This window comes from Eublepharis macularius, chromosome 1, assembly GCF_028583425.1.
Source record: "Eublepharis macularius isolate TG4126 chromosome 1, MPM_Emac_v1.0, whole genome shotgun sequence".
NCBI lineage: Eukaryota > Metazoa > Chordata > Lepidosauria > Squamata > Eublepharidae > Eublepharis > Eublepharis macularius.
The window spans coordinates 11,448,051-11,469,946 of record NC_072790.1 but is presented as its reverse complement, the minus strand read 5'-3'; the positions used below and the strand labels follow the sequence as shown (position 1 = coordinate 11,469,946).

General features: G+C 44.8%; 1 non-coding gene across 1 annotated transcript; it reads right to left on the bottom strand.

Annotated features, from left to right (window-relative positions):
- Window positions 1–2,980: 2,980 nt before the first annotated feature.
- LOC129345867 (small nucleolar RNA U3) lies at window positions 2,981–3,074 on the bottom strand. Its single transcript, XR_008598632.1, has one exon. It is a non-coding gene; the product is annotated as a small nucleolar RNA U3 (small nucleolar RNA).
- Window positions 3,075–21,896: the final 18,822 nt, after the last annotated feature.

Sequence of the window (21,896 nt, the reverse complement as noted above, 5' to 3'; positions counted from 1 at the left end):
AGACTTTTGGGGAGGGGGACTTACTGCTGACAATGCTCTGTCATCACTCCTCGTGTGCCAGTCACATCAGCACATTGCTGAGGATGCTCTAGCTCTTGGGCAAATGCCAGATAAACCCCAGAAACGCACTGATGTCACTTCCAGATATACAGGAAGTGATGACAGCTCGTCAGGATGCTGCCCGTAGCCATGCCTCCATTTCTCACTTTTTTCCCTCCTGTTCTAAGATATAGCCACACCTCCGGCATTCACCTCTTGGGTTAGAGGCAGCGCAGTAAAAGGAATAGCTCTTATTGAGCCTTAAAAACAAACATTATACATTTTAAGTATAATATCTGACAACCAAAATAAGCTTGTACCCTTTTTCTGAAGTGAGAATAAACTTGATGTTTTGTTAAATTAAATTTCATTAAATTAAAGGTGTCTACGTGATGCTCTAGCTCTTGGGCACATGCCAGACAATCCCCAGAGATGTGCTGATGTCACTTCCAGACATACAGGAAGTGATGTCAGCACATCAGGATGCTGCCCATAGCCCCACCTCCATTTCTCACTTATTTTTTCTCCTGTCTCCCGGTGGTAGACAGTGCTCTCCGATGACAGGGGATTACCTACCACTAGCAAGAATCTGGCAAGACTGGGTCAGGAGCGCATCCTTTAGGAGTGGTCAAGGGAGGACCACTGTTCCATATAAGTTGCTATAAGCCGTAGGTTCACCATCAAGTCTTATTACATATAGGGTGTGGAGGAATTGTGTTGTAAACCCCTTCTAAGCCTGTTGACTTTAATGATTTTTTAAAAAATTGTTTAAAACATTTATATGCTGCCTCTTTGGAGACTCAGAACTTAGTCAAGTGCAACTGCGCTTGTAATTGCAATTACTCACGTTGTGCAGCAGTGCTTCTGTATTCTGTTCTAATATTTACAAAGAACACCTTGAAGGAAAATGGTGACTGTGTGATCTAAAGTGTAGGAACGAGAGAGGCTTTGTTTACGTTTTTCTGTAGGGAAGGGGAATGTCCTCTAATGGTATAGATAGTTTCCCTACCACTAAACAACACTGTTGTGTCTTTACTGCATTCCTGGTTGTTCCTATTACCAGTCAATATCTTCCTCTAAGATAGCACTGCTGCTTTTATAGAACAAGGGCCAAATTGTTCTCCATTTATTCTGTGCCTGATTAGGAGTATATAGCAGCATGTTTTTTCTCATAGCAAGCAATATTTAAATGGCAAACCTATAAAAAAACTACACACAGTGTGACAAGCAGCTTTTTGAGTTTATTGCACGAAACAATGCCATTTAATCTCACATTGAACCTGAGTGGCAAAGAAATGCTTCTTGGAAACAGAGCTTTGTAACTGCACACAGAAGAGCAATCTCTGGTGCTTCGCACCTGGCACCATCTCCTTTTGCCGCACGTTAAATAATGCATGCCTGTGTTTTTTCCAAAGGAGATTAAAATGCAGCTTTAAAAATTAATCCAGGGAATTTATCACTTGGTATATTGGTAGGAGGAGGCACTTCTGGAATTACAGACGAGTGCAGCAATGAAAGCCAGACTTGGAAGATGGTCTCAGACATTTTCAGAGTAACATCACCTTGACATTGGTTCAAGAACTCCAAAACACCAAAATTTGTTTGAGATTTCAATGACAATGAAAAATTATGGGGAATTGCAAAAGATGGCCAGGTGTCTTATGGTCTGCTTTTTCACATTGATCTCAGCTATGAGTCTATGCCAGATACTAACTGGCTTTATAGTGTGGCAAAAAAAGAAGAAACTGGAATTGATGTTATTCAGACAATAACTCAGATTATTGGAGAGTGAAATGATGGAAATCTTTTGCTCTCCTGGTTTTCTGTCAGGTTCTCCTTGGCCCCTGGTGGCTGTGTGAACCACACAGCTACCAGAACTTCCCGTGGAGGATATTCCCTCTGACTTTGACAGGCTGAATTGTGAAATAGTAGGGCCATTTTCACACTGCTTACTGGCCATGGAACATTGTGCCGAGCTCCCGGAACGACAGTGTCTTCCTGGCGTGATTTCGCGCGAGAATGGCAGGAAGACGCTGTCGCCAGGAAGATGCTGTCATTCTGGGAGCTCGGCGCAATGTTCCGTGGCCAGTAAGGAGCGTGAAAACTTTATTAGGGGTGTACACTGAGAAAATTTCAGTTTTGAAACCACTATTGGTGTTTTCTGGGTAGGGTGTTGCTGGTTCGGCTCAAATATGCTTATTTTTTCCATGATCGTGAGTTTTGGGTCTGTTCTTTGCAATGAGACCTTCAAGGCCCTTTGGGGCAGCTGTTTTTGCACATTCCCAACCAACCGTCCAGGGGGAATGAAGGGAATGTGGAAGACAGACCGGTGCCGAGATACAGCCACAAAAAGAAAGGAAAAAACCAAGATGCACATTCTTCCTTCCCTCCAAAGGAGTTAAAAGAATGTTTTCAGACCTGAGAGTTCAGGAGGAATCTCCCCTTGTGAGGACCTGATTGGCAGGAAGAAAATACCAGTGCCTAGGTAGCGTCGAGGGGGGGGGGATGCCTCGTGGGCATTGTGCACATTCCTCCTTCCTGCAAATGAGTTAATTGGGTGGAATAACATCACATAAAGGCTCTCTCCCCGTGGGATCTGACTGGTGAATGTCGTTAAGAAAAACAAGACGCTGCCGTGCCAGTCCGTGCCATTAAAAATGTTCAGCCAACGCATAACTGAACGACTATTAGACCTGAAGCATGGCAGTCAGAGTTGTGTGGCCCTAGGAGTGCATGAATGTGCACGTCATAAGTTGTAATTAACAGTGCAATCCTCCTAAGCACATCGGCTTCAATGGATTTAGGGCATAACACTGCTTAGGATGGCACTGTAAGTATCTCAAAATATTTTTAAAAGTATGTAAGTATTTTAAAAAAGTATTTCAAAAGTATATAAAAAATGGAGGAGGGGTAAAAAGAATGAATTGTGTCCCATTGAAGGACCAAACTGTACACATCATATAGTTTTACCGATCACTTTCGAATGCACTTCTCTAGTTAGAAACTATAGAAATGATCCCTGAAAGTATAGTCTTACACATCAGATGGTTTTGTGATGATATTAAAGAAAAGAACAAAGCTGCTGAAGACGGCATCCCAGCATCTTTTTTCCCCTTAGGGAGAAAGGTAGCTTGCGGGAGGAAGATTGTGAGTGGATAAACAGGTGACAAGGGAAAAGGTTAACAAGTCTCTCTCCCTCTCCCCAATCACCCCTGGGCTTAACATGGGGCCATCTGGCGCTATTTCCATTATTTAAAAAAAAAATGGTGAAAAATAATTATTGAGTGAAAAATAATGTGTGACTTGACCCTTCCACTTACTGACTTTTACTTTTTTCCTCTCCCAATGTAGAGATTTGGGCCCCTTAATTGTATACTAAAGTATATTTATTTCCTTGTCCAAGGCATTCAGGGATGCATACCTTGGCCTCTTCTTTCATCAGTTTTGTCCTTGCAATAACCGTGAGGGTGGAAAGGGAGAGAGGGATTTAGAGAGAGACTGTCTCAAGGACACCCAGAGACCTCTGGGGCAAGGGGGATTTGAACTCAGGTCCTGGCTAGAGCAAAACTGTATCCTCCTTGTTCAGAAAAATGAAAATGCAAGTTATTCTGAATGTAACCAGCCACTGGAATAGGGCTGCCAACCAACAGGTAAGGTAGGGTTGCTGGGTCCCTATACCCTCCCAGAAGGAAGGGGGGACCCGGCACTTACCTCCTGGTTCCCTGAGGTCTTTCCCATGCATGTGCGTGCAAGGCATATGTGCGCTCCCGGCCCTTGTGCAATGATATCACTTGCAGGAAATAACGTCATCACACCAGCCGTGGGCATGCTCCTGCACTTTGCCCAGAGCAAATTCAGCCCGTTTGAGGCCAGAATTGGCCCCCACCAAAGCATGGGAGCATGCCTATAGCCGGTGCACTGAGATCACTTCAGGAAGTGACAGGGTTGCCAGCATCCCAGAATTGTATCTGGCTGTATCTGCAGGGCTTTTTTTCAGCTGGAATGCGGTGGAATGGAGTTCCGGCACCTCTTGAACATGGTCACATGGGTGGTGGCCCTGCCCCCTGATCTCCAGACAGAGGGGAGTTGAGATTGCCCTCCGTGCTGTGTGGTGTGGAGGGCAATCTAAACTCCCCTCTGTCTGGAGATCAGGGGGCAGGGCCACCACCCATGTGACCATTTTCGCCGAGGGTGATTTAAACTTTAAAAAACTCCCCCCCTTGTTCCAGCTGACACAAAGTGGTGTCATTGTGTGGTCCTGAATTCCACCACTGAGTTCCACCACCTCTTTTCCCAGAAAAAAAACCCTATGTATCTGTACAATCAGTAGCAAAATCTATGCTGGATTGACTTTTGAGTCCACATGCACAGGACTGGACTGCAAAACTGTAACCTGCATTTCCAGTATAATCCTAAACACACTTCCTTGAGAGTAAGCCCCACTGAGTGGACCTCAGAGGGATTTTGAATTGACCTGATTAGGATGGCCCTCAGAGTCCTGGTCAATGCATCCGGCAGTGTGAGGCTGCAGAATCTGAAGATGGAGGACGATACTTCTTGAGATTGCAAGAAGTGCTTTAAAAAAAAGAAATCTTTGTTCTGAGCTGTCTTGCATGTTATTTCAATAACAAAAATGCAAGCTTTACATTTTCTAAAATAAATAATAGAATCTGATAATGCTCTCCATTGTTTTTTTAAAAACCCACTTCATTGCATGTTAAAAATAAAACTCAGCACATCAGGGAGCAAAATTCAAGCACAGATTGTTCCTTGTGTTAGTTTTCTACTAATAGAGAAGGGGAGGGGTACCCAAAGGAGCATAAATCTGATTCCTGAGCTGCAGCCTGGCGTTGCGTGGTCCACAATGCCACCTCATTCCACTTGTTCCATATGTTGCAGGCCTCTCACAAGAGTCAGCCACGTTGGATTTGGTGAGACTTCTGATTTAACAGACAGAGGACAGGGCTGTGGAGCCATGACTTACTTTTGGTCGATTGTGCCCCTGATTTATTTGATCAGCTAGTTATGGCCTGCTTTTCTCCCACAATGGGGACCCAAATTGGCATATCGTATCATTCTGCCTTAGAAGAACAATGCTGTGAGATAGTTTAGGCTGACTGGCCCACAGCCTCTACGACAGTGTGGGGATTAGAACCTGTTTGTCACCTATGTGCTATGTTAGACTGCGTTCCAGCTAATTAAATCACACCAGACATGTTTTTGGGTTGGAAATGGCCACAACTTTATTGATTACAGCTGGATGGAGCATTGGCCTGACATCTGGGCATGGATCCCTGTTGGCATCAGAGGCCTGTTTGCTGACCGATACATCTCTTGCCAGCCTCCCGCTGGCACATCTTGGCACATGTTGTTCTGTTGCCGGCCCTGCCTGGCGACCCTTGCTTCCAGATCCGTCGAGGTGAGCCGTCCCAAAGTCCCCACTCACTCTGTTGGGATCCGGCCCAATGCCTCAAAACCGCCAAACCCATAAGGTTGTGCGAGTGGCCCTCTATAGTCCTTAATCAGCGGAGGGTGGGAGGGTGATTAGCTGCTCCTGCAGATGCTCGGGTGGCAATGGCGCTGACCACACGGCTGGACCAGCGCAGGATGGATGCTCCTCCTCCTTCAACTAATCCCGCCTCCACTTCGTCCTGCACCCAGTTGGCACCCAGCTTGCCGGTAAGTCTTCCAGCTCCCTTTTCTCCCAGAACCTAGTCCAACCATCTGTTGAACATGTGGACGCAATGGCTGCTAAGTTGTATGAAATATAAGGATTTCCATCTCTGACACAGACATGGTTCCTCAGGACATGGTTTTGCTGAGCAAGAGCATTTTTATCTTGTGGGAAGCCCTGGAACAACCTCAGCGGCTTCCTTTCGTGCACCAGTGAGCCTCTGAATGAAAGGAGAGGAGATTATGGGGACAGCCGGTGTGGTAGAAATGACAAGGAGAAGAATTCATTTGAGTGAACAACGGAAGAAGAAGGGTGACAGACAAAAGCACAGAGTGAGAATGAAGTGGTGAAGATAATGGGCAGGGAGGGAGAACTCCAGTGCCCCTAAAATTGTTCTGAGGAGACAGTGAGCTGATACGATCGGAAACCCCCAGCAAGTGGTGCTTCATTGCTCCCGAGTGCATTCCAGCCCACAAGAAATTCACATCACGAGGGGCATAGTGGATCTGCCTGAAAGCGGAGCGACAGAAAAGGAAACGTATTAACAGCGCATCTGGTATGTGAGAGCTGCATTATGTTCATCCTTTCAGCAGGCAGCCTTTACAAGGAGAGAAAACGTTTAGAAATCAAGAAAAGTTACTATTATTAGTCTCAGAATTTCAAACACTAGCATAAGTTTTCACATATTCTCCTCCCTCCTTTGGTAAACGGCCTGTCTTCTAGCAGAAGGCTTTCGATTCCACACCTGTCAGATTGGTTGCCTGTCTCAGGTTGCAACCAAGAAACAGTACCACTCAGGATAAGTATCCTACTATGTAAAAGGCAAGCCGTATTGGCAACGTGTCAGTTCTAGGGATGGGAGTCCATGGCAGATAGATCCCCAAGCCCCTCATCGCAAGCACTCCAATGCATTGGTTGAATGACTTTTATTTAGAGATCCACTCAGGGCCAAGCTACACATGATGAATGACACTTGAACGGCAAGTGTATTTCTCCCTGTTCACTTGCCCTCCACTCAATCCACTTGCCGTTCAAGTGTCATTCGTCATGTGTAGCTTGGCCCTAAGTTCACAGGTACATCCATAGATGGGAAAGTTGGCAGGAATGATTATACAGGCAAAAGCACTATTGATATAGGGAGCATCATTTCCCCCCTCCCCTTGAGCAGTTTGCATTTAGGCGCGAAACCCTAAGAAGTTACATGAGAACACAATAGCTTTGTCTAGGCAAGAGTACAAAGAAATCCAAGTCTCTTCCCCTCCCTTGTGAAATGGTTACATTCTTGGTTTACAGCTGCAAGGTCAGCAGACAGCATACTTTTTAAAGATAACAGGCTGAGCACGTATATCTGTGAAAAGCATTAACAAGCAAGGCACTTGTGGTTTTAGACAGGCTAACATTGGTATGAACTTATTATAGGAATGCAGTGCAATATTAACATGGCTTGGGATCAGAACACTAGAGAACACATAAATGGCATGGATGGGGGCATACATGACACAATGACTCACTTTTTATCCCCACGCAGGCGCACTCACAGGCCCCTCAGCGGGGATAAAAATGAGTTGTCAGCAACACGGCTTGCCTCGCAAGTCCTGAGGAGGCCACTGTGGCAGCAGGAAGGCCTGGAACAGTGGCACAACCCTCCCAAGGCCTCACAGCAGGGGCCCACTGAATCAGGTTTCTAGAGCCCATTGTATTTTCCCACACAACAGGCTCTGTTGCTAGTCAAGAATAAGAATGTTGGAATGGCTTTGCTGGATGAGACCAAGGTCTGTTTAAAGAATAGCCTGAGGATGATTGAAGTTCTGTTGCTCTTTCTCCCACCCCGGCATTACTGTGAGTAGGAAAAAGGAATGTATTTATTCAAAGCTGCCTTGCTTGAGATGTTTTTCAGGGTTAGAAGCCCAGTACTTTTTTAGCTTGGGTCTCAGCGTGAAGGATTTCCACCGAGGAACATCAATTTGTAAGGCATTTGGGGCTTCAGCAGCAAGGGAAAATGAGGAAGTTGTGACCCAGGGCCAAACTACAAGTGACGAATGACACTTGAACGGCAAGTGAACAGACTCACGTGTATTCCTCCCGGTTCACTTGCACTCCACTTTTGCTCCACTTGATCACGTAGTGGAGTGCAAGTGAACAGGGAGGAATACACATGAGTCTGTTCACTTGCCGTTCAAGTGTCATTTGCCACTTGTAGCTTGGCTCCCAGAGGCAGAAATCTTCTATCTGCAGAAATGGTCCAGTGAATCCAACCCAAAGTCTAGAAATGTAGGGAACCTCAGGAAAATGTTGCTGTTTGGCTCTCTTCAGGCATCTGGGAAAACCGTGGCTTGATTCAATTGCCTGTGGTTAGTTTGACTGTCCTAACATGGGCAACTCCACTAGTGGTGGCTTGCTAGGGTACATCAAACCTCCTGAAACCACAGTTTGAAGTCAGTTAGTTAAACCCAGTTGGTCTTAACTTACCATTTCACATGATGGAAGAATATGGAATCTTGGCTTAGTTTTTAGCAACAAAGAGAAACCTCAGCATTTGTCTAGGCAAACTAGGTGTCAGTCCTTGGCAGGTAGAATCCCCAAGTTCTTCACAGCAAACACGCAGGTGTATTGGTTGAAGTAGCGTTATTAGAGATCCATCAAGTTCAAGGTGCTCAGACAAGTGAAATTGGCAGAAGTGACGTAATGATGTTAGTTATAGGGAAAGTTCCTGCCATCAGGATAAGGGCCGTTAAAGCTTTGGGCGCGAAAGAGCCGGTGTGTGTGTGTGTGTGTGTGTGTGTGTGTGTGTGTGTGTGTGAAAGGGAGAAACTAGGTTTAGGCTAGACAGGACAAAGAATGAAATCATCTCAGTTCCCAAGAAGGATACATTTCGAGATGGCCGCAGCCAGCCTTCAAAGACACTTGCTGGAGGCAGCGGGGGAAGAGAACGTAAATACTTGCGAGATAACCTACTGCCTTAACATCAATAAGAAACTTCTCATGCCCTCAGAGGACCAGTACATAACCCAGAATACATTCATGGCAGATATGCAGACAGGCATATATGACACTAGGAGATGAAAGATCATCTGTGAATGAATTCTGGTTTCACAAACGAATTGCAGTTAAATAAACCTGGTTCCATATACTGTATGAACCAAACCTTTATCTTACAGTGCTTGACAAATAATGCACAGCAGTGTTTAGTATCTGGCAACATTTGATAATTAACATTCCCTTCGACCATCAGCAGCTTGAGAGATACCATATTTGAAGAGTTCAAAATCAAAAGAATACCGCCAATAAATGTAGCAATGAAATCCTGTACTGACTTACTCAAATCTAAACCAATTGGTTTCAATGAGCTTAAGAAGGGCATTGTATTTTTTTTTAGAACCCCAGTAGGGACCCAGAGTGGCTTGTCACGTTGTTCTCCTTTTTCCTCCCCTTTATCCTCAAAGAACAACCCTGTAAGATAGATTTGGCTGAGAGACGGAGCGAAAGACCAAGCTCACGCATTGAGTTTCTGTGGCAGAGCGGAGAGTCGAACCAGGTTCTCTAGCTCCTAGTCTGACAGCCTAACCACTATGCCGCACCACCTCATATAAAACTTCCTCTCTCTTCATGCTTCCTCACAGTAGCTTTTTTCTTACTAGATTGGAAAGCTAACTGACCGCTCAATTCTGAATACAGTTACTCTGAAGTCAATGGGTACAGAGAGGCAAGATCGCTATTTAGGATTGCATTGTTAATTTTCAATTCCTGCATATTGGTGAGATCACTGAGGCACAAGAATAATATTTATTACTTATAATTCTATGACAGATCCTGCAAATGTTTGTACAATAGAGAGACATCAGATGCTACTTATATAAACACTTTTCAAAGGGAGGCAGTTCCTCTACAAGCATTTTTTTGTGCGTGTGTAAAGTGCTGTCAAGTCACAATTGACTTATGGCAACCCCAGCAAGAGGCTTTCCAAGTAAGTGAGAAGCAGAGGTGGTTTGCCAGTGTCTCCCTCTGCAGATTCTTTCTTGGTGGCCGCCATACAAGTATCAACCCTGCTTAGCTTCCAAGATTTGAGGAGATGGGGCTTTCCCCTCCCTCTGTTTCTTGTAGGTAACCCCTCAGGAACCAGTCCTGATCTTTCCTTTTATTATGATTTCCTGGATCTGCTTGTCAGCATTTCAGTGCACTGTGCACATAATTGGCCTGTCCTCTCAGGGCCAAGCTACGCATGACGAATGACACTTGAACAGCAGGTGTATTTCTCCCTGTTCAGTTGCCCTCCACTCAATCCACTTGCCATTCAAGTGTCATTCGTCATGTGTAGCTTGGCCCTCAATAGACATGGAAACCTACCCCTTACAGCCAGTTTGGTTGGGTGCAGTGGTTAAGAGCGGCGGGACTCTAATCTAGGGAACTGGGTTTGATTCCCCACTCCTCTACTTGAAGCCAGCTGGGTGACCTTGGGTGAGTCACAGCTCTTCCAGAGCTCTCTCAGCCCCACCCAACTCACAGGGTGTTTGTTGTTGTGGGGATAATAATAACCACTCTGTAAACCGCTCTGAGCGGGTGTTAAGTTGTCCTGAAGGGCGGTATATAAATCAAATGTTATTAGTATTATGTTATTATTAAAGTATGTTCTCATATGATGCCTAGACAGTTTTATGCTTCAGCTGGTCTATAACGCAAACTCATTTCTGCTAGCATTTGATTGGTTTTCCCTTCTGCATTTTCTCCTACATTAAAAATATTGATGTATTGCGAATTGTTTTTTAAGTACTAGAGACACTGAAAAGAGTTTTTTTAATGTGCTGTATGGAGAGAGAATTAGGGCCTGTTTGTTTTCCCACGTGTTTGCTCCATTCGTGTATACAACAGGGTGGCCAACACGGGTCTAATTTTTACAGCAAAAGTAGGTGAGGGGGGCTGAGCTCTGCCTTCCCCTCATCTTCTTCCCCTGTTCTCAGTCACTTTTGCAGCTTTCCTTCCCAGCCTAGTTCTGTTACCAAGAATGAAGGCGGTATATAAATCAAATGTTGTTGTTATATTATTGTTGTTGTCATTCATGCGACAGGGCTGGGCTCTGTTCACCTGCATGCCCCCTCTTGAGAGAAAAATGTGTGCCAGACATGAAAAACAAACAATGCTGACCTCATGATTTGGTTTGTAGTGTTGCAATACCATCATTTATTATTAGTAATAAAGAAGGTGGCACAAGCATGTGTGTATTGCAGTGTGTTAAACATTCCTATCTGGGGCAAACCCTCCTATCCATAGATGGAAATGTTCACCTTCTGATAATGTCCTTATTCCTCCCCCCCCCCCCCCCCGTTCTGCAGAAGAAATTCTTGCGTCCCCAAGACATGCACAATGCTTGTTACGATTCTGGTCACAAACACGCTTCTCTCCTTTCTTCTGCAGGATGCTTTTGTAGTTTCATTCAGCACACAATTCAGTAAATCTAGGATGCCTCACTACCATTTGTCTTCATATAAATCTTGCAAGAGTTTAATCTTTTCCCAATAGCTTGGATTTTCCCCCTCTGAGTGTACCATATTTCGTGTCTTACTGGAAATATATGCCTGCTAGCAATCACAGACTTTTCCAGAGCGTACATGCTCTCTCTCTCTCTCTCTCTCTCTCTCTCTCTCTCTCTCTCTCTCTCTCTCTTTCCCCTGGTACCCTACATAGGGTATATACACACAGAGATTCACATACCGAGAGTGCAACTGGCTTCCATTGGGTCAGTAATACTGTTTTACATTTTTCAAATTGCTCCCACGCTTTTCAGGTTATCTGTGTCACAACAAATTATACAGCAAATCTGAAACCTAGTTAGTGTATGTAGCAAATGTCCCCTTTTCCTGAATTCTACCTACATTTATGAAGGGTTTAATAAAATCCTTTCCCCCACAGTGCTACAGAGTTAAGTTGAAACTTTTAAAAATGTTGGCGTCTAGGTTTTGATGGGGTCCCTTATACTGTTACAACATGGGATAACCTTGACATTGTTAGGGTCTTTTTGTTGAATACATCATTTCGTAACACCCCCTGGAGAAACGTATTAATTAGGCATGCGCACCAGGAAAATTTCAGTTTTGGTGTCAGGGGTTCTGTTGCATTCTAGGTTTGTTCTGGGTGGGTCACCTAGAATATGATCCATTTGGTTTTTTCGTTTTCATGAATTTTGGCCTGTTGTGCAAGCACAAGGTGGACGTTGGCTGCACATGCGCAGACACACACTGTTCTTTTCAAGGGAGTAGTGGGAGAAAGGAGGCTCTGTTCAAGCTTAGCCAAAAACTGCATCGTCCAAAACATACCCAACATGAAAACATACCCAACAATGGCTCCCAAAGAAGGCAAGTGTTGGCAGGTGCACACAATGGCAAGGAGCTTACTGGTGGTGGCATGGAGTGCTGGCAGGGCACGCAAGCCGGAGAGCATTCTATTGCCAACTGGCACAACACAGTGAAATTAGTAAAACCATATTCCTTCTTTATGATAGTGACAAAGCAAATGAATTATTACCTTTGAATCCTGCTGTTATGACATGTTTCCCTGAGCCTTGTGGTTTCATTCCCCTCAATGAAGGGTGTGACAGACTGCTTAGAAGTGCTGTACAGAAGGACTGTGAAGGGTTAATGCTTCATAGGGCCAAGCTACACGTGACAAATGACACTCGAACGGCAAGTGAACAGACTCATGTGTACTCCTCCCTCTTCACTTGCGCTCCACTTGATCACCTTGAATGACAGGCTACTCCAAGGAATCAGGTTGGGTAGCATGAGCTGAACAGAGAAAGACTTCTGGACTGGATGTTGAGGAGCGGGGAGCCTGATTTTAGATCTAGCTGAGAGGAGTCAAGGACTGACAGTTTGGAGATTCATCCCTGACTGAGAGCAGTTTAACACAGACAGGAGAACTGAGGGAACATTGGCAAGGAAGATGGGTAAGTAGGTGCAGACTCCCATTTGGGTCAAAGGAAGGGGATATATCTTCTACTGAGGGCCAAGCTACACATGATGAATGACACTTGAACGGCAAGTGGATTGAGTGGAGGGCAAGTGAACAGGGAGAAATACACTTGCCATTCAAGTGTCATTCGTCACTTGTAGCTTGGCCCTGAGAGGAGAATTTCCCTACCCAGCCAAACAAGGAGTTACCTCTGAAGCGTGAAGAGATCCCTGGCCTGGTGTGCTTAGAAATGGCCTTTGGAAAACTTAAGGATCAGTTAAAAACTCAAGACGAGCACTGGTGTTTCAAGAGGGGTTTGGGCTCTGCAAAGAGTGTACCAGCCTTCTGGAAACCAAAAGAGTAAGAAAATACTCAAAGAAAGAGTACTAGAGTGGAACAAAAACCTCTCAACATAGAGTTTTAAGTAACTGTGAAGAGTTTAAGAAACTCTCATTAATCTGAAACATTAGACCTTAAGTCTCTGTGTGTACGGATTTTACCTCTTTATCTATAGTGCGAAGTAGGTTAATTTTGACAATTCTTAATGTTTTTATTATGGTTTACTTTGGAAGCCACCCTTGGCAGGTTCCCTGGAGAGATGGCATAGAAATTTTCCACATAATATATATAGGTTAGGCTACAAGTGTGTGACAGGCCCAAGGTCACCCAACAAGCGACATGGCAGGGTGGAGATTCAGACCTGGATCTTCTAGATCCCAGTCAGACACATGAACTGCTAAAACACTATGTACATGATTAGAGTTAGCAGACAACGACCATTTTCACACTGCTTACCGGCCACGGAACATTGCACCGAGCTCCCAGAACGACAGCGTCTTCCTGGCACGATTTCGCACAAGAACGGGAGTTCTCATGCGAAATTGCTCCAGGAAGACGCTGTCGTTCCAGGAGCTCGGTGCGATGTTCCGTAGCTGGTAAACAGTGTGAAAATGGCCAATGATAGTTTTTTAAACTCTCTGCAACAATTTCTCCTATACTTTTACCCTGCAAACATGCTTCTCTCAAAATTCTCTCCTATGAGCATGTTAGGATTGCAGCCCTAGGCAGCTCTGGCCTCCCCTGAAGAGAAGTCCTGAAAGGACTTTGCATCCTAATGTCCTTTCTACAGACGAGGGCAGCTGTATCGGGACAGGAGATTGACGACATGGGAGTAGCAATGCTTCCAGCTATGCTATATGCCACATAGTGCTGTAGTCCACTGAAAATTACTTGGTCTGCCTATCTTAGTATTATCCTGTACCCAACTGTAGCTGCAACTGTAGCTGTAGCTTCTGAGGAAGTGCATTTATTGCCAAGTATCCTCAATGCAATAATGAAGTACTGAATTCCCTTCAATAGCACCCCAGTTTCAGGCAGGCTCATGCCGGGAGACTGTCCAGATCTGTGTTTTGATTCAACATGTGAACAGTTCACCACATTAATTATGTAACATGTAAAGTGCAGAGGTGGCCGACGTGGGCTCAGGAAACCCACATTCAAATCCCCACCTGAACGACGAAGTTCATGTGCTGACCTTGGGGGAGTGACACCCTCCGTGCCTACCACACTGAACTGTTGTGAGGACAAAACAGGGCAGCCTCCAAGTAAGGTGCCCTGAGCTCTTTGAAGGGCAGGCGGAATACACATACGATATTTTCGGACCTCTGTGTGATAGAGAAGAGCCTAGAGAGTAGCAACGTTGACTCTTCTCTACTTGCAGGCATGGATCTCCATCTTTATCCACCTTTGCACCTTTCTCATCATCCTCTTTTATTTTATTTAGGTCAGGAACATCCTGATGCAAACACCAGCTCGCCTTCTTAAAAAGCACCTCGCACAATGTGGCCCTTAATCAAGGTTACATGGTTAGCAGAAGTACTAGGCCTGGTCTGAAGGCTATACAAAAGTTACGAAGGTTACAATCATCCTGTCCCTGATCTGGGGTGTGGTGTGAGTACTTGCCTTGTGTTTGATCTCTGGAGACGATAACATGAACTGCTTGATGTAAATTATTGAAACAGGAAGGCGGTGCAGTGTGGTGGTTAGAGTATTGGACTACAAACTGGGAGACCCTGGTTCCAGTCCCCGCTCTGCCATGGAAATTTGTGGGTGATATTGAGCTAGTCACGTACTTGTAGCCTAGCAGGGTTGTTGTGAGGAGAAAATAGAGGAGTGGAGAATGATGGGAAATGCTTTGGGTCCCCCTTGGGGAGAAAGGTGGGGCATAAATAAATAATTTTTTAAAAACCTATCCCATTGCATTGTATTTCTACCCGCCCTTATCTTGGAGGTTTACAGTACAATCCTATGGTGAGTTAGTCCAGCCTAAGCCCATTGAAGTCAATAGACTTAGACTGGAGTAACTCTCCATAGGATTGCACTGTTAATGTCTCATGAAATTTCTTTTGGTAGAATTCCCCTGTCCTCCACTTGAAGCCAGCTGGGTGATCTTGGGCTAGTCACTGCTCTCTGGAGCTCTCTCAGCCCTACCCACCTCACAGGGTGTTTTGTTGTGGGGATAATAATGACCTACTTTGTAAACCGCTCTGAGTGCACATTAAGTTGTCCTGAAGGGCAGTGTATAAATCGAATGTTGTTGTTGTTGTTATTATCTGAATATGGAGGTTCCTTGTAACGCCTGGAACAGATTGCCTCCAGAGTGACAATTCATTACTTAGTCATTGGCTCTCTAAGTATCATTTGTGGCCTCTGCTTGGTCCCTTGGTCCCTTTTCTCCAGGCAAGGGTCTCTGTTTAGAGTTGCCATTTTCGAACTCAAGAGTCTAACGCCGGATGGTTTAAATTTATCCTTGGACTATTCCTGCTTTTTAAGGTAAAGGTAACCGCTTCCATGCTGGGTCCTCTGTAGGGAGTATGTATTCGCTTCGCGATCTCGGGGATATGGCAGCTCAACAGCACTTGGTTCTGGTTGTACTGTTCCTTTAAGGGGCTGTTTATTTTGTTAATTGCACGACCCAAGGCGTGTTATTTATACATGGGGTGTGTCTTGGATTAATTGTATCTATCGGGTTCTTTCCAACTGGTATGGTGTGTGCCGTGAGGAGAGTTGCTTTTGGACAGTAAGGAAATGACTGCTTGTAAACTTTTTAATTTTTGCATAATATAATATTTTATAATATTGATGGGGAAAGTTCTTTTTTCCAGTCCATAGAGTCTAGCCCAAGAAGAAGAAACACTGAAACGGGAATTGGTAACAGCAAGCTAAAGCCCGCCGGCTAGGTGTCTCTGGACACGTTCGCATTCCAACTTTGGACATATGGACAGTTTCTATGCTCTCTTTGCACTTCCTCAACACCAGTGATGAACTTTTCGGGATTGTATGAATTTATCTATTGACTGATTATCCGATAGACTACCCCTGTCTTAGTTTTGTCGAAGGCTTTCACGGCCGGAGAACGATGGTTGTTGTGGGTTTTCCGGGCTGTATTGCCGTGGTCTTGGCATTGTAGTTCCTGACGTTTCGCCAGCAGCTGTGGCTGGCATCTTCAGAGGTGTAGCACCAAAAGACAGAGATCTCTCAGTGTCACAGTGTGGAAAGGATGTTGGCAGGTCATTTATATCTACTCAGGAGGGGTGGGGTTGAGCTGAGTCATCCTGTAAGAGTTTCCCAGGGTGTGGAATGCTAATGGCGGGAGGCTTCACTGTATCCTGAGGAGGTTCTTTTGCATATGGATTGGGGCTTGATGTGCTAATCTTCTCTGCAGGGCTATTGTCGGGTGTGGAGTGTTTTGTTGGCCTGGTGTTTTTCAGAACTGGAGCCCATGCTCTGTTCATTCTTAAGGTTTCTTCTTTCCTGTTGAAGTTTTGCTTATGCTTGTGAATTTCAATGGCTTCCCTGTGCAGTCTGACAAAGTAGTTGGAAGTGTTGTCCAGTATTTTGGTGTCCTGGAATAAGATACTGTGCCCTGTTTGAGTTAGGCTATGTTCACCCACTGCTGATTTTTCAGGCTGTCCAAGTCTGCAGTGTCTTTCATGTTCTTTTATTCTTGTCTGGATGCTACGCTTTGTGGTCCCGATGTAAACTTGTCCACAGCTGCAGGGTATACGGTATACTCCTGCAGAGGTGAGGGGGTCTCTGCTGTCTTTTGCTGATCGTAGCATCTGTTGTATTTTTCGGGTGGGTCTGAATACTGCTTGAAGGTTATGCTTTTCCATAAGCTTTCCCATCTGATCAGTAATTCCTTTGATATATGGCAAAAACACTTTTCCTGTAGGTGACTGTTTTTCCTTGGTTGTTTGATTCATCCTGGGTTTGATTGTTCTTCGGATTTCATTTCTGGAGTAGCCATTTGCCTGAAGTGCGTGGTTTAGATGATTAATTTCCTCATTGAGAAAGCGCGGCTCACATATCCGTCTTGCACGATCCACTAATGTTTTCATTATGCCTCTTTTCTGTCGGGGGTGGTGATTGGAGTTTTTGTGTAAGTACCAATCAGTGTGAGTTGGTTTCCTGTAGACCTTGTGACCTAACTGAAAGTTTGCTTTGCGGATGACCAAGGTATCCAGGAATGAGAGTTTTCCCTCACTTTCTTTCTCCATTGTGAATTGTATGTTCAGGTGGATGTTGTTGAGATGATTCAAAAACTCCCTCAATTCTTCCTCCCCATGGCTCCAAATGATGAATGTATCATCCACAAACCGGAACCATACACTGGGTTTGTGGGGTGCTGATTCTAGAGCTGTTTTTTTCAAAATGTTCCATGTAGAAGTTTGCTATAACTGGGCTGAGTGGGCTCCCCATGGCCACCCCATCCATCTGTTCATAGAATTCGTTGTCCCATTGGAAGTAACTGGTTGTCAGACAATGATGGAATAAGGCTGTTACATCCTCTGGGAAAATCTGATTAATCAGTGCAATAGTGTCTTTTACTGGAACCTTGGTAAACAGGGATACAACATCAGAACTGACAAGTATGTCTTGTGGATTGAGTTTCAGAGAACTGATTTTGTTGATGAAATCTGCTGAATCTTTGATGTAAGACAAGGTTTTCCCGATGTGGTCCTGCAGGAGATCTGCCAGGTGTCTAGCTAATTCATATGTCGGTGAACCAATGGCACTCACAATGGGTCGGAGTGGGACTGAATCTTTATGTATTTTGGGGAGTCCATATAGTCTAGGTGGCTGTGCTTCAGTCTTGCATAGTTTTCTGTGCGTGTCGGGATGTAGTGAGGAATTCTTGATCAGCGCATTTGTTAGCCTGGTGATTTTGCAAGTGGGATCTCGTTTTAGTTTTTTGTAGGTGGAGGGGTCCAGGAGTTCCTTAATCTTCTTTTTGTATTCCTCCGTTTTCATGATCACTGTAGCATTGCCTTTATCAGCTGGTAGAATGATGATGTCTGGATCTGCATTGAGGGTCTTGATGGCATTTCTCTCCTTGCGTGTTATATTGCTGGTGGGAAGCTTTGCCTTTCGTAGAATCCTGGCTGTCTCTCCTCTTATTTCCTCAGCTTCCTCTTCAGGTAGATGACGGATGGCAGCTTCTACATTTGCAATGATGTCTTCCACAGGAATTCTGGTGGGGGTGACTGCAAAGTTTCCTCCCTTTGCCAAGATGGAGGTTTCTTCTGGTGAGAGTTGACGGTCTGTCAGATTGATGACAATGCGTGCATTGTCGAGCATTGGGCTTGTCTGTCTTTTTTCCTGTAGTTTGTTAAACTTCTGCTTCTGTCTGGATGTGTGGTTGGTAAACACTTGTTCCATCTTCCTGTAGGTGAGATTATCGACCTTGTCCCAATCCTGACTTCTCATTTTATGGCTGGTGTTGATATGCAAAAAGCATAACCTTCAAGCAGTATTCAGACCCACCCGAAAAATACAACAGATGCTACGATCAGCAAAAGACAGCAGAGACCCCCTCACCTCTGCAGGAGTATACCGTATACCCTGCAGCTGTGGACAAGTGTACATCGGGACCACAAAGCGTAGCATCCAGACAAGAATAAAAGAACATGAAAGACACTGCAGACTTGGACAACCTGAAAAATCAGCAGTGGGTGAACATAGCCTAACTCAAACAGGGCACAGTATCTTATTCCAGGACACCAAAATACTGGACAACACTTCCAACTACTTTGTCAGACTGCACAGGGAAGCCATTGAAATTCACAAGCATAAGCAAAACTTCAACAGGAAAGAAGAAACCTTAAGAATGAACAGAGCATGGGCTCCAGTTCTGAAAAACACCAGGCCAACAAAACACTCCACACCCGACAATAGCCCTGCAGAGAAGATTAGCACATCAAGCACCAATCCATATGCAAAAGAACCTCCTCAGGATACAGTGAAGCCTCCCGCCATTAGCATTCCACACCCTGGGAAACTCTTACAGAATGACTCAGCTCAACCCCACCCCTCCTGAGTAGATACAAATGACCTACATCTTTTCCACACTGTGACACTGAGAGATCTCTGTCTTTTGGTGCTACACCTCTGAAGATGCCAGCCACAGCTGCCGGCGAAACGTCAGGAACTACAATGCCAAGACCACGGCAATACAGCCCGGAAAACCCCCAACAACTACCCCTGTCTTGTTGAAATATGCACTTTAAATTGTTGTGATATTGTATTATGTAAGAATATCTTTGCACATTTGCACTTCTGCACTTTTTGAATAATACACCAATAATATTTTCATTGAGTGCTTGATTCTTTGCGACCCTGGTCTTTGTATTGTAGGTTTGTCAACCTCTAGGTGGGGCCTGAAACTCTCCCAGCATTTTAACTGATCTCCGGACTACAGAGATCAGCCCGCCTGGAGAAAACGGCTGCTTTGCAAGGTGGACTCTATGCTCTTATACTCAGATGACTCCCCTCCCCTCACCAAACCCCACCTTCTTCAGACTCCACCCCCCCCCCCAAATCTCCAAGAATATCCCAAACCAAAATTGGCAACCCTACCTCAGTTCCTGAATTCTGGATATAGAGTGGGAACAGGGCTTTTTTCTGGGGAAAGAGGTAGTGGAACTCAGGACCGCAGAATAACATCACTTTGGTTCGGTCGGAGAGTCAGAGAATGGCCATGTGACCATTTTCAAGAGGTACCAGAACTCCGTTCCACCACGTTCCAGCTGAAAAAAAAAGCCCTGAGTTGGAATATTGGCTTCCAAAACCTGTTTACCACCACACTGGATTTTGCCCTTTCGTATCCTGGTCCCTTGTCAGGATGCTCCCATGTGGCAGGATTGTACCCACCCTTTCCAAAGAAAATGGTCAAGGCCAGTCTCTGGGATTTGCCTGCCTATAAACCATAAACTCAGTCAGTAGCACCACAGATAATAAATTTGTTGCTCTTTTCGTAACAGACCTGCATATTCTGTTAAGTAGCCGGTTCACAAAGTTCTGCATGCAAGGTGAAAAACAGTTGTTGCCATTTTGTTTCAAACTATTTCAACAGGATTTTTAAAAAAACACTGTAGTATCTTACAGGCCAATGCATTTTGTTTGGGAGACAAACAAATCTCATGAGAAATCAAATAAGCATCAAGTTGACTGACAGTAGGGATACATATAACAGATTTATGGGCTGAAATAACCCTGGAATATAAAGCATTTTAACAAAGAAATTACAAAAGAATACAAGAATCCAGGGCAGTTCCTCGTTGCAGACACATACCGTTGTACATGTGAATTCATCTGCCCATCTTCTCCAGCTGAGCTAGGGGTTGACAATCCCCTCAGAAAGTGTGAGAAAAAGGAATGCACACTTTAACAACCCACTCCAAGGGCATGGCCTGGTGCACAGCACAACTTCTAGGAGGAGTTGTCACAGCTGGCTTGCCATGGCACCCTTTTACCCCTCTATGCCACTGCCCCTTAGCTCCAGGGCTAATACTCCATCAATCCAGAAGTTCCTTCTGTCAGTGGAAGGGATTTCCCATTAATGAAAAGATTCCCTCAGGGAGCAGAAGGGCACCACAGGATCCGACCCTATGGTTTGGATCACCTGTCCCATTGTCTCTGGAGCCCGTTGCAATTATAATCTTTTGTTGTTCCATGCCCTTTCCTCTTCCAGTAATTGACTCTCCCATCATATCCCTTGGCTTCCTTCCGCAAAACAGAGAATGCAGGTTCCTTCTTAGCACGTCATTAAGCAGCATTGCCTTGTGACAAGCGAGACTCTTGTTCCAGCAGAGCATGAAACCTAGGAGCAGTTTTGTTTATTATAGGATGGGCATGTTTATGCAGACTCTTCGGTAGTTGTCCTCTTCTAATCCAATTGGCCATAAAATGGGCTTTGGCACAACTGAAAGGAAGATGGCTGCCCATGGTTTAGAGAATTAGACAAGAAATGTCTCTTTTTATTCCAAATCTCCTTCCTTCTTTCCTTCCTCCCTTCCTCCCTTCCTTTGTATAGCTGTGGTATGCTTCCAGTTTTAATCCAGGGAAATCATTAACTGAGCCACAGATATTAGAAGTTTGAAAAACGTTTAACTTACCTACAAAATTAACCTTTTTTGTACCATGGGAAGGTATACGCATCCCTGTATATATCCCTCTGTGTATGTGTTTCCCTTCCTGTGCTGCAAACATATGCTGATGTACTCATACACTCGGACACTAGATCGTGTGAGACTGAGAGCCAAGCTACAAGAGATGAATTATACCAGGAGGAGCACGTGAAGAGAGTCACAATGTTAGCCGGGAAGCTGAGTTTTAAAAGCGATCAGAAGGCTTTGTCAATTTCTCCTCTCTATAGAGCCAGGGAGATCTTGCTCAGAGGGTTTGTTAATTTCCTCTTTGCCTCCCTGAGGCTCTGTCCCTTTCACCTCCCCTTCTAAGAGGTGAAGAGGACATAAAGAAGCCCTCTGAGCAGTGATCTCCCTGGCTCTGTAGAGAGGGGGAATTGACAAAGCCTTCCGATCTCATCTTCCCGGCTAACATTGCAACTCCCTTCACGTGCTCCTCCTCGTGTAATTCATCTCTTGTAGCTTAGCTCTGTGATGAGAGTGCAGAACGTGGCTTTAGTGGAAATAAGAGCCTCTTCTAAATGCTGCCTAGATATTCACTTTCCTTGTAATGTACTACTTTAATTTAAATTCACTTTACAGTCTGTGCACATGAGAATTATTCTGGAGGTTTAATTTTGCTAGCTGCTGAAAGCAATACGGTGGCTATCAACAGCAAAGAACAGTTCTGCTGTTTATTAATGCTCTTGGGCTGTACTGTAAGCAAGCCAGGCAGAGGTAACTGCGGATCAAATAAAAGCTATGACACTTTTGCT